We start from the raw sequence: 12,868 nt of genomic DNA, 5'->3' as shown, positions 1-12,868 counted from the left end.
CAGTGAAAGAAATGAAGAATTGATAATGTTTATGTGCCTGAAACACATAATGAGGGAAAGAGGTTAACTACAGTATCCTCCATGTGTCAGAGGATTCCGTTTCTACGTTTGGTCTTGTGTACTCCAGGCTCTCCAGGCATGGAGAGGTTAAACAATCCAGGTAGCTGACGATGAGCTTGAACTCTGGTCCTCCCACATCTGCTGCTCAAGTGCTGGGACCTCAGGCGTGTGCTGCCAGGTGTGCCCAATTTTATGTGCTACTGGGGATCAAACCCAAGGATCCCTGTCTACGCGTTCTAGACAGGCATTCTGTTAACTGAGCTACACCCATGGCCCTGGTTCTGATATGGAATCTGGGGGTGTCTTTGAGAAGAGTGGAGCCTTTTGGGGGGAGCTTACAAATGACAACTGCTCCACAAAGCAGGGTTTGAATGGCAAAGCCGTACAGCTGCTGTCCTCAAAGTAGAGGCCTTGGGGACCAGCAACACTTGGGTGCTCTTAGGATGTAAAGCCTCAGGCCCTAGCTCAGACCTACTGGATAAGACACCTGGGGAAGAGCCTAGGAATTTTTAAAAAATAATTAAATTACTTATAGTAATATATATGCAATATATATTAAAAATTAAAAAAGGATCATTTGCTATCAGTTCCCTTGAGCCAGATCCACTCCCTCCAGCTTCTACTCTGCCACTCGGTCTGCAAGTCACCCTCTCCTGGCTGTCTTCCTTTTAGCTGCCCTCTCAGTGCGGTCCCCTAGGTGGTAGTTACCACACATGCATGTGCGCGCGCGCACACACACACACACACACACACACACACACACACACACATCTTTTTCTGCGGGCCCACACTCCAACTGCTTCTCAGCCATTTCTTTCACACCCTGTCCTCTTTAGCTCAGTAAATCAAAGTTCCAGAAACTTGTAATTTAGCCATTAGATTTACACGCTAAATTCTCAATCCGCAATTCATTGACACAATAAATCCAGTGCCAATTGGTAAAGATATAAACTGCCCATCTGGACAAGATAAAAACAGATTTAGTTCACCTAAATCTGAACCATCCTCCTCCGTAGATGCCGTCTTGATCTCTCTCACTCCTCTTCCTCCTCCCTCCTGTCTATACTTTTCCCTGCCTACCCTTCCTTCTCATCCAGTGATAGGCTACGCCTTATCCTGGACCCATCTTGCTACATAATGACATCATCCTATACACACACACACACACACACTATATATATATATATATATATATATATATATATATATATATATATTACATATATAATATATATCCTGAAATGTTTATTATAACCAAGCTTTTAATATACCCACCATATCACATGACTGGATTAACTCTTTTATGTTCTGGGTTGCTTAGGTCATGGGTTCCCACCTAGGCCAGAGAAATAGCTTTCTCTAAAGGGCTTCCCAAGGGTCCAAGGATATGGCATTAGCAATAGTCAGCGTGCTATAAACAGACTTCTAGAATATGGTCCTCCCAAGTGAAACTTTGTTTATCTTTGGTCACCGTCAACATTTCCCCATTTTCCAGCTGCTGTGTCCCCAGCACCCCAGCCATCTATTCTGAAAAGCTCTCCAGGAAGAATCTGATGCGCTCTGGAATCTGGGGAGCATTGCAGATGGGTACCAATTGCTTCCCAAGCATGGATCTGCACCTCACCAGAGCAGTGGACGACTGTGCACCCACAGATCATGATCCCAGGTGAAGGAAGTCCTTGAGGGAAGAGGATTTGGAGTGGGATGTGGCAGAGGATAGGGGCCAGCTCTGCCGTGGGTTGCTGGGCACAATAGATGAAGCACCCTGGGGACAGGAGCTGACCTAAGTGCTTTTTGTCTGTGTGTCCTCTGCAAGTCAGAGCACCTGCTTTTCCAGGGAGGGAAGGCTGCTCAGACCAACCTGTCTGAGCTCACAGCAGCTTCCAGGACATTTCTTTTGGGTCGTTTACATTAAACAAAAACAAACAAACAAACAAAGGCAGCATGGGTGTGGGGAGCACTGTTTCTAAAGTGGAATTTTAAGCTGGGGGAGGGGGACTGTCCCAGGTAGGAGGCTGACCAGTCCTCAGAACTTCCTTCTCAGGCTCTGTGACAGCCTCCAGCCCTGCCTCCAGCTGTCTGTGTTAAGGTCTGGCTGCTCCTTCCTTGGGCCTGACGGGCTGTAGAGCTAGTAGGTGAAGTGTAGGAATTTCCCATGTGCCCCTGGAATCCCTCCCGCCCCATCCTCGGCAAGACAGGCAGCAATTAACATAATTGGAGCAGACTCTCTTTGTCTCCGTTCCAGACCGTAGGATTTGGGCCTCCCTGACCCAGAGACATGCTAATTAGGTGGACGGAATCCTCAGTGCCTGTCAACAGGGATCCTTCCCCCAAAGGGTGAGCCTGCCTCCATTGATAAAACTGGTGTAGGTGGAGCTCTGGTCCTTCTCCTCTGAGAAGCTTGACAGTCCAACCACCAGCATTCTCTCTAGCATGCCTCCGATGGCTTCCTCCTCCAAACGCCCACCACTCTTCATAGCTACGGCTGCATGCTTGGTCTGGCAACTGAGTATCCTTTATCATTTCATTTGGGATTAGTTCTTTCCCACCGGGACCAACGGTCCTGCAGAAGTTGTGTGTTTTACTTAACCGTTCTACAACTATCTTTCAGGCACTGTACCTGGCCACAGAGACACAAATATTTAGCAGGCATCAACTAGGATGAAAGACATGGAGATTTTAGGCTGCAAGACCACCACTCAGGGAACAAATTTCTACCTATGGGGGGCATAGAGCAGTTTGCTCTCCCCAGAAGAGTGTGAGGTGTGCTGGGGAAGCAGTGAGGGAGGAAGGGAGGAGCTTGGAAGGCTTCCTGGAGGTGAGATCCGAGCAGTGTTGAGCCTGAGAAGTGGCATGGCCCACAGAGGTCACAGGCAGAGTTGGAGAGGCCTGAACCGAGTAACACAACCGGGGCAGGAGGAGTCGAGGGCTTCCCTGGGATTGTGTGTGGCTGAGCCGGTGGTCAGAACAACTGCCTTTGAGATGGACAGAAGCAAAGCAGAGAGCAGCGCACTTTCAAAAGGCTTTATCTTTAAAACGAAAACATTTGCGGGTTGACCTGAGGGTCCTGGGCAAAAAGTAATGAGTTTTAGAAAAAGATTTGTGTGTGTGTGTGTGTGTGTGTGTGTGTGTGTGTGTGTGAGAGAGAGAGAGAGAGAGAGAGAGACAGAGAGAGAGAGACAGAGAGACAGAGACAGAGAGACAGAGACAGAGAGACAGAGACAGAGAGACAGAGACAGAGAGAGTGCACATACACACATGTGCACGCGCACACACACACACACACAAGCAATCTGAGAAGGACACAGACTGTACCCGATCTCCCACAGGTGAAGTTGCAGGTGTTTTAACCCACTGCCAACAGGTGCAGGGACGGAAACCCACCAAGAGCAACAGACGCTCTTCACCACTGAAACGACTCCCTAGCCCCATGCCTTACATGCAAGGACTTCAGAGGGTAGGAAAGCCAGAGCTGGTTTGGAAATGGGCCAAAGCATGGAGAATGGACTGGAGGGGGGAGCTGGGAATGGGGAGACCAAGAGGCTGAAGCTGTGGACAGAGACCAGGCAGAGAAAGGAAGCTCCGAAGGAGAGCAGAACTGGAGGTGATGGCAGCCCAAGGTCTGGAGTAGGAACCTAGTCCCTGCGTGGCTGGGAGGAGAGACCGGTGTGGGTGGGGCAGGGCGGAGGAGGGTAAGGGGGTAACAGTACTGGTCTGTGGCTGAGGAGGTGTGTCCTGGTTTGTTAGTGTGAGGTACCTGTGAGAGGACTTGTGTGTGGAGAGAAGGAGCAGAACCAAAAGCTGTGGGAGCAGGTAAAATGGTGCCTTAGGATGTTTCCGGGTCGGAGCTACATTTGAACATTTGCTTTTTATCAGTTATGCAAACTGAAGGAAGACAAAGTCTGCATGCTTCTTTATAAGAAATCCTGTCTTATCAGATTTCTGAGGAGTAAAGAAGACAAGCTTTGTGTCTTACTTTGGGTTGCTATCGCTGTGACCAAAACATGACCAAAACGCAAAATGGGGAGGAGAGGGTTTATTCAGCTTCCACTTCCACATTGCTGCTCATCACCAAAGGAAGTCAGGACAGGAACTCACACCGGGGAAGGAGCTGATGCAGAGGCCAAGGAGTTTACTACTGGCTTGTTCTTCATGGCTTCAACCCACTCTTTTATAGAGTCCATGGCCACCAGCCCAGGGGTGGCCCCACCCACAATGGGCTGGGCCCTCTTCTATTGGCCAATAATTAAGAAAACGTCCTACATGCTTGCCTACAGCTGGATCTTACGGAGGCGTTCTCTCAGTTGAGGCTCCTTCCTCTCCTTTAACTCTCGCTTGTGTCAAGTTGACATAAAATCAGTCAGTATCCTTTGTCAAGTGCCCAGCACAGTGACCGAGGGTGCGCCGATCCCCAAGGCCTCCGGAATAAACTTGTCCAGAGCAGCTGGGTCATTTGTTCCTGGAACTGGCGCGGGTGATAAGTCATTTCTCCGCTGGTGAAATGAGCCAATTCAAGCCAGATTAGATTACATTAAAGGCAGGTTTATTGGGAAGCTGTTCTTGGGAGAGTTCACTGGCCTCAAGGATTGAGGCCTTGGGGAGTGAGGGGTAGAGAAGAGGAGGAGGAGGGGAGGAGGAGGAGGAAGGGGAGGAGGAGGAAGAAGGGGAGAGGAGGAAGGGAAGGAGGAGGAAGAAGGGGAGAAGGAGGGGGAGGAGAGGAAGAAGGGGAAAGGAGGAAGGGAAGGAGGAGGAAGAAGGGGAGAAGGAGGAGGAAGAGGAGGAGGAGGGACAGAGGGAAGAGGAGAGAGAGTAAGAGAGGGAGGAGGAGAGGGAGGGGGAGAAGAGAAGAGATGAGAGAGAGAGAGAGAGAGAGAGAGAGAGAGAGAGAGAGAGAGAGCTCATAATGTCCAGATTATATAGGGCGAGCCTCTGGGGGAAGTCAGCTCAGCCCATGGGCAGAAGAGTTCAGGGTTTTGAGCAGGGTATAGCATATAGGGACTGAGAGACACAGGAAGAACCTAGAGGCCAGGTCTGCTTTGATATGTAAAATATGTATCTCAGTTCCTTGTCCTAGTTGGTTTCTGGGGAAACCGAACGGTGGGTAGCACACACATGCTAAGCCTTGTTCCAAGTGGGCTATGACGAGTCTTAAAGAGGAAGCACAGGTCGCTGGCATTGATTTCCTAACTGGGTGCTGCTGACCAACTCCCAAATCCTCATCAAGGCCAGAAAGGTTCTAGTGCTTTCCAAGTGAATCGTGGTGGGAGAAGACGTGCCGCCACGGCCGCAAAAGTCTTTGCCTAGTCACCTGGAGATTCAAAATCCACTAGTTGTAATGGATACTGATGGCTCAGATCCTCCAGGGACAGAGCAGGCTCTGTCCTGCATTGGGAACATTGAAGGACCTTCTATGGGCTCCAGGACACGGTTGGGATGCTGAACTGCTAAGTCTCAGGTTTGGTCAAGCAGAGACTGGAAGAGAGCTTTGTCATATCATACCATAGCTTTATCTGGCCTTGAAATCTTGAAGAGCCAGCCTGCCTCTTACGTTAGACTCAAAGGCCATCTTAGAGAAGATTAAACTCTTTTTGTTCCTGTATCTCAAGGACTGGGCTATGCTCTGCCTGCAACCTCAACCACAAACCCTTCCGGACTGCCGGTGCCAGGAGAGGGGACCATGCCTTTGTTTTAAAACCTTGTTCGGGGTTGGGGATTTAGCTCAGTGGTAGAGCGCTTGCCTAGCAAGCGCAAGGCCCTGGGGTTGGTCCTCAGCTCCAAAAAACAAAACAAAACAAAAACATTGTTCATCACCAGCTTGCAAGCCTCCCGTTGGTTTCAAAAGGTTGTATGGCCACCCACAGCTACCCTGTTATGCCCACCTTTGTTTGCAGAGATCCTGAGGACTAACTTGGTACACTGATGAGGTTCCGCTCCCACACCTCTGCCTATATTGCCGGCTGACTCCCCATTTGGAACCCCCTACCTATGAGCTATAAAAGTCTTGTTTTCCTCACATCCAATGCTGACCTCTCAAACCCCACCCTGGGGGTAGTGGGCAGTGCGTGTACATGAATAAGAAGGCTCGCTTTAATTAATTGCTTGCTTTAATTAATTTGGCGATGATGATTTGGGTCAGCAGGCTTTTCCCCCTCCTGTCTTAGGGATTAACAGTTTCAGGCTGGAAAGCCAAAAAGGAAGATGGATCTCAGGGTACTGCCAAAGGCCTGGGTTTCTTTGCTGTTTTGCATCTTTCTCTGCCTGATGCAGGCTCGAAACACTCAATGACTGACTGCAATCTGTAAAAGCCTTTTCTACAGTTCTCCATTTCATGTGTGATAGGGAATAGTGTAACATTTGAACACTGCTGGACTTAAGGAAACCATGAGAAAATTGCTTTAGTTCTTGTCAATTGCTAGTTTATGAAATGTACCCTTCCAGCGAAATTGCCCAAGATAGAGGACTTTCTCAGAATAGTTGAGATAATATTAAGAAACTGCCGATTGTTGTCGATTTTCCTGCCTCTGTTGTTCTTGTAAGACAGTGGGTCTCGGGAACTAACCGCCGGTCCTGCTTCTGTAAAAACTGCTTGCTGGAGAAAACTGAGGCTTCTACAGGATGTCTGTTGTAAAAGCTAGGCACTGCAGGATGTGAACTAATGTCACCTCCAAAAGCATTTAACTTTGTAACTTTGTGGCTTTTCCTTTCTAAACTTTGTACTTAAAATATGTCTCTTCCATGGCTAAGATAGTCCTGACCAGTGTTTAATAAAATCTCGTACTTGTTAAAATCCATTCACGGGTCATGGTGAATCTTTGAGCATCCCTAGACCCACAACACACATTGACCCTTGGAAGTATTAAGAATTTGTTTTCTACAATGCGGTCACCGTATAGCTTGCTTTAGGATCAGATGAGATAAAATGCCATGGGTTTGATTACAAATCATCTCCGTTTTGTCTTCCTAATCTCAGGTGTATCAGACCCCATGGTTCTGCTGAATGTAAAGGTCTCTCCTATCAGTTTTGGGATCCTCTAGCCAACGTCTCAGGTGTATCAGACCCCATGGTTCTGCTGAATGTAAAGGTCTCTCCTATCAGTTTTGGGATCCTCTAGCCAACGTCACGGACTGCTGTTCATGTGTCTTACCTACACGGTCCCATGATAGAGCCAGTTTGTGCTTCCAAGCCTTTGCAAGCCTTACCAGAGATTCTGCTCCGTGAGCAAGTGAAGTCTCCCAGGATGTCCTTTGGAACAGCAATGGAAAACCATTGCTGGAGAAGGGTCAGGCTGCCTTCCTCTCTATTGTAGTGTATTCTTTCCCCATCGATGACATGGCTGGAATGTGGTTCATCTCTCTGCACCTTCTCCTTGAAGGGGGAAGCATAACAACCCATGTAGGCCAATGAAAAGTCAACCAGGAGGCTTACAAATCCCCCAAAACCCTCTGTGAAGAGCTGAGGGCTGCAGTTCTCCTTTCTGGGTAGGTTATAAACTGAAGCCATTATGTTCTTAAAACACTTACAGCAGGTAAAGGAGGGGCAGTGGCTTTCTGAGGATATCTCTGAGGGGTGGCTGAGTCAAAAGGTTGGAGTATAGATGGCAACATTTAGTAAAATACTATCAGTTTCAGACAGAGAACAATTCCGAAGAGGAGAAAAGAAAATCATAGTTCTTGACCAGGTGTAGTAAGGCAGGCTGGTGGCACCAGCACTGACGCTGAGGCAGGAGGATTCTGAATTTGGAGCCAGCTTGGGCTCACATTACGTCACACTTCCCCCAGACACTCCAAGGGGAGAAAAATAGTTCAGGATTCTCACTTTTAAGGAAACCACACAAAAGGACACTGAGTAGAGCCACACGTGAGGCCTGGTGGCTCCGATGACAGCTGTTTAGGACCCACTCTGGTGTGATGGGTTTAGGAGATTTCTGGGTGAGTCCCAGGAGTCTGCAATGGAGACCAAAGGCCCTGAGGTCTTCTAGAGCCACCCTATGAAATAAATCTAGCCAAGTAATTTGTCCCCACCAGCTGGTAGCCCTAGGACATAATGTCCTCAGCCTTGGCTTGGGTCGTGACAAGAATTTTTCTTCTTAGAGTCAACGCCAATCCCTTTTGAAATAAAGCAGCTACTGTTTCAGAACAGCCTATAGCCAGTGGCAAAAATCTCCCTGTCGGGAGGAAGGGAGGAAGGAATTAAATAAAAAGAAAGACCAAGAAAACAGCAGAAGCTCCTCTAATCTTCCTGGTCACTGGCCTCTGGAGGTGTCACTCTCAGTTCCCTCTCTGCGTCACAATGTAAGTTACACCCTAGTCCTGGATTTCACCATTCACAGGTCCTAATGAGTAACTTTTCTCCATTAATCTTTCTCCTTCTCCAGCCTTTTCGCACATTTAGAGCATGGGGACTGCCCAGTCGTTCTTCACTATACAACATACAAACCACCACCAGCTCTGCTTCTCAGTAGTCGGCCTTCTCGAGCTGGTGCTGTTATTTCCAGATGCCCCAGGTGAACAGATAAAAAAAATCCTGTCCTCTTCTCCCCTCCCCTCCCACTTTTGAGGTACGGGGCTTACTTCGTAGGTCAGGCTGGCCTCAGATTTATGCTCCTCTTGCCTTGGCCTCCCAAGTGGTGAGATTACAGGTTTGCACACTCCGTTTCTCCCTCGCTTAAGATTCAGCAAGAGGTACACATTCCTGTCAACAGCTTGGGTTTTTGACTGCCTGTGGGATGTTTCTGTGGGATGGCTATAGCGTGAGGGTTTCGCTGGTGTCCATGTTACATCATCCTGAGTGTCCCTGGAAAGGAGAGAGAGAGGGGGCCAGGGGAGGTGGGGAGGGAAAGGAACAAGGGAGAAAGAGTCCTGTGATTAGAATTGCGCCCCTCCCCCCCCAGAGAATAAGCATTGAGTATGCACTTTGTCCTGATTTGTCTTGCTTTTCATAAGGACGTGCTGTTGGGGTTGAGTTAAGGTTAGCTCCTCTCAAGGATGCCCTGAAAGAAAACTCAACTTAGGAACTCGTCTTGATGTTTGTACGAGATCTGGCCGAGGTGAGACCCCCTTTAGCAGAGCATTGATCAAAAGGTCAGAGATGGTCTTGACAAGAAGTGATGGCCAAGGAGAGGCTGGGCAGGGAGGGAGGCACCCCAAGAGGAGTTGTAGGAACAAATGGACTGTGTTAGCCCCAGTTCTCTGAAGAGAAGAAGTCAAGCTCACTTGCTCCCAGGAACTATTCCACAAGTAGACCATGAAGCGTGTGGAGTGGTGGGAGAGAGGGCAAGGGCTCATCGGGGACTGTGTGGTCTAAATAGTTCTCACTCTGGGGGGACAGAGGTTGCTGAGTGACTTAAATTATCCTCATTGGCAAAGCATGACCAGGGCCTGTGGAGAAGTTTCTTACTCTCCTCCCACACTCCGAGCACAGAGTCCATCAGCCTGCTGCTCCAGGCTTTTGAGCAGCTGGGTTAATTCCTTGGAAGGTCAGCTGGAGGCTGCTCTCCTCTAGCACACCCCCTCTCCCATTTCCCTTTTGGCATCCTTCTTCCTCCTACTCAACGCTGCTTCTGGTAGATCATGGTAAGTCCTCTGGCATCCTTCTTCCTCCTACTCAATGCTGCTTCTGGTAGATCATGGTAAGTCCTCCGGCTCTATCCTGGGTCATGCTTCCTGCTTCCTGTTTCCAGAGGCAGACATCTGCTCAACGGGATTCACTTTAGGGGATTTCCTTGCTCTATTTCTCTTTCACAGTATTCATGACTCAAACTGCAGTATTCTTGTAAGGACTGTCTCCAGGTCAAAGGCGTTTGCACTGGGAGTATCCATTCTAACTTCTCCCCTGAACAGGCACCGCCCTACCCAACTTGCCTGCAGATATGCCTCCTGTTCCAGCCTATCCCCTAAGAAGGTGTGTGTGTGTGTGTGTGTGTGTGTGTGTGTGTGTGTGTGTGTGTATGTAACATAATCAAGCACACGCTCACTCTTCCTGTATGGTGTTTGTGCTATGGGATCTAGTCCTGACTCTGACCTGTGCACTCTTGGTCTCAGCCTTTCCTCTCAGAGTTTCTCGTCCCATATTACAACAGACAGATTGGACTACACGCACTCCACCAGGGTCCTGCCCAGCACTGAGACCTTCTAACTTTGTTCCTAGGCCCCGTCTCTTGGGCTGCGCACTAGCCAGGGTTCTCCAGAGAAACAGAACCAACAGGATGTGTATGAAGAGAGGTTTATTTTAATAAGGAAGTAGCTCACCTAATTGAGGAGGCAGGGTGGGCTGGTGTTTGCAGACTCGAAGACCTCATAAGCAGTTGAGAAAGCAGTTAGGTGGCAGTGGCTGCCTCGTGTGTGTGTGTGTGTGTGTGTGTGTGTGTGTGTGTGTGTGATCTCCGTGTATCCTCTTCTTTTTTTTTTTTTCTTTTTTTCGGAGCTGGGGACCGACTCCTTGTGCTTGCTAGGCAAGCGCTCTACCACTGAGCTAAATCCCCAACCCCCTTCTTTTTTTCTCAATCATTCTTTTGTGTTTTTTTCTTCCCCTCTTTTTCCTCCACCATCTTTTTAAAAATCCCCCTTGCTGGGTGTGGTGGTTCACTCCTTTAATCTTGCAGAGGCAGGAGGATCTCTTTGAGTTCAAGGCTAGCCTAGTCTACAAAGCAGGTTCCAGGACAGCCAGAGCTGTTACACAGAGAAACTCTGTCTATAAATAAATAATAAATAAATAAATAAATAATAAGATAAAATAAAATAAAAAGCCCTCCTGCCTCAGCCTCCAGAGTAGCTGAGATTATTGGTCCAGTACCAGCAGCCCCCCACTTTTTTCAGTTAATGCCATTGTAACAATTTGAATAAGTCTATGTGCTGGCAATTTAATCCCAAAATAATATGCTAATATGTTTAGAGGGGAGATTGGGATCAGACAGGCCGTCAGCGATCAGTGCAGGACCCTATGATGACAGCAGTAGAGGCCCGTCTGCTCTGTGCGTCTGTAGGAGGCCTCTTTTTCTTTTGAAGCATGTAGAGTCGCGTGAGACCAAACTATCTGTGGCCTAGCCAAGTTGGCAGAAAAGAAACCATTACAACCTGATCACCTTCTTCAGTGAAATTATCCCCCATGGCCTGGTTACTGTCCGTTCTTGACCCAGAGGACTGATCTGCCAATATCTTCTCACCGAGTACAGATTGTGCCTCAGAGGAGTGGAAGGAAGCATCATTCTGAAAGACGGGTGAAGGCCGGTCAGAAAACATTCATTCTCGAGCTTCACACCAAAGTCCAAGATGGTGCCGGGGACCATGGGACTTCCTAATAACCCATCTACTTGTTTACTTTTTCCTTGGTGCTTTGCACAGCGCGTTACAAACATAACGTGAATTAAACCACTTTCAGGGTGCTAAAAACAAAGCGTTAACTGTAAGAATGGTGCATGGGGACATCTTCGTGTTTATTCCAATAACAAAGAGAAATGAGTATGAGTTTTTGCTGACGTGACAAGTGAAATTCTTAAAAATGAAATGGTGTGAACATCAGAAGTAAAGCAAATTATATTTAATTTGATGGATGGAAAAGTAACCCTCTCCCCTTTCTCAGATATTCAAGAGACTTGTTGAAAATACAGATTCTAATCTCCCACCTTTTCTTCCCCCTAATGTGCCATTTCCACTCTCCTTTTTTTTTTTCTGGAGCTGGGGACCGAACCCAGGGCCTTATGCTTGCTAGGCAAGTGCTCTACCACTGAGCTAAATCCCCAACCCCTCCACTCTCCTTTTAAAATACATTTTTAGATAAATATATTTTAGTTGAGGGATATATATATATATACATATATATATATTATATTTTGATCATATCCACCCCTTCCCCTGCAGTTCCTCCCAGACTCCCCATACTGTGTCTTCCCATTAGTGCTGTCTGTGCATGTGCATGGGTGTAGGGCCACCCACTGGAGCATGGGGAACGTACCAAGGCCACACCCCCGAAGAAATATAACTTGACCTTTCTCAGCGGCCATTAACTGGCAGTACCACCTCTGCTGAAGGTGGGGCCCTCAGGAGACGGCAGGATTTATAATCTCGTGTCATAACTTTCAACTTCCTTATCTGCAGTTCCTCTTCTGTAAAACCGGGGATAGTCAGTGGGATTAAATGGGATCGAGGGCTGACAGCGCCTGTCCTAAAGGAGAGGTTGAGTAAGGGACTCGGGAAGGTACTGGCTCCCTGGGTTCCTTTCTACCGCCCTACACGTTCTCAGGGCCAAGTTCTCAACAAGTCATCTGTCCTGCTTCAAGGTGTCGTTTTTCTGTGTCTCCTTTTTATTTGCGTTTGGCTCATTGGCCAGACTCAAGCATACGGTGTCCTATCTGACTTCTCTCAATGGGGGTGACCTTTGATTTTATTTCCTATTCTCGGGTTTTACAACCTCCCGCCCTCCCGTCCTGCTTCCACTCCCTGTCAGTCCTGTTGGTGTGGGCGGGGCTTAGTGCTTCTGTGTTGGCGCCTTCATTTCTGTCCCATGTATGGCTGAGGCCCTGGATGGCTCCTGATTAAGACAATCTGGAACTGCAAGACTTAGGCCGAGCCCACACATCTACTGTGCCCTTTCTCCTGTGGCCACATGCCTATCTTCAGAATAAATCAGAACAGGCGACACATTCCTTTGCTTCACCCAGCTATTGTGCTCTAAGACTTATTACAGATCACATCACAGCGGGACATAGGGCAGTTTTGGCAAACAGCGGGCTTAATAAAAGCAAGGCCGTGTTTCTGAGAGGCCCAGGCTTCTCTCTAGGACGAGCCGTGGGTGACTATTTTTCACATTATC

At 48.2% G+C, this 12,868-nt stretch overlaps 1 long non-coding RNA gene across 1 annotated transcript; it reads left to right on the top strand.

The window, feature by feature from the left end:
- The first annotated feature begins 8,268 nt into the window (after positions 1-8,268).
- Positions 8,269-11,495, top strand: LOC147999874 (uncharacterized). Its single transcript, XR_015642645.1, has 3 exons — positions 8,269-8,352; positions 8,436-8,564; positions 11,232-11,495. It is a non-coding gene; the product is annotated as an uncharacterized LOC147999874 (long non-coding RNA).
- The last annotated feature ends 1,373 nt before the right edge of the window (positions 11,496-12,868 follow it).

The sequence above is a fragment of the Rattus norvegicus genome, chromosome 18 (assembly GCF_021556685.1).
Source record: "Rattus norvegicus strain SHRSP/BbbUtx chromosome 18, alternate assembly SHRSP_T2T, whole genome shotgun sequence".
Classification (NCBI taxonomy): Eukaryota; Metazoa; Chordata; class Mammalia; order Rodentia; family Muridae; genus Rattus; species Rattus norvegicus.
Note: the sequence above shows the minus strand (reverse complement) of the source record. Positions and strands in the feature narration are given on the sequence as shown.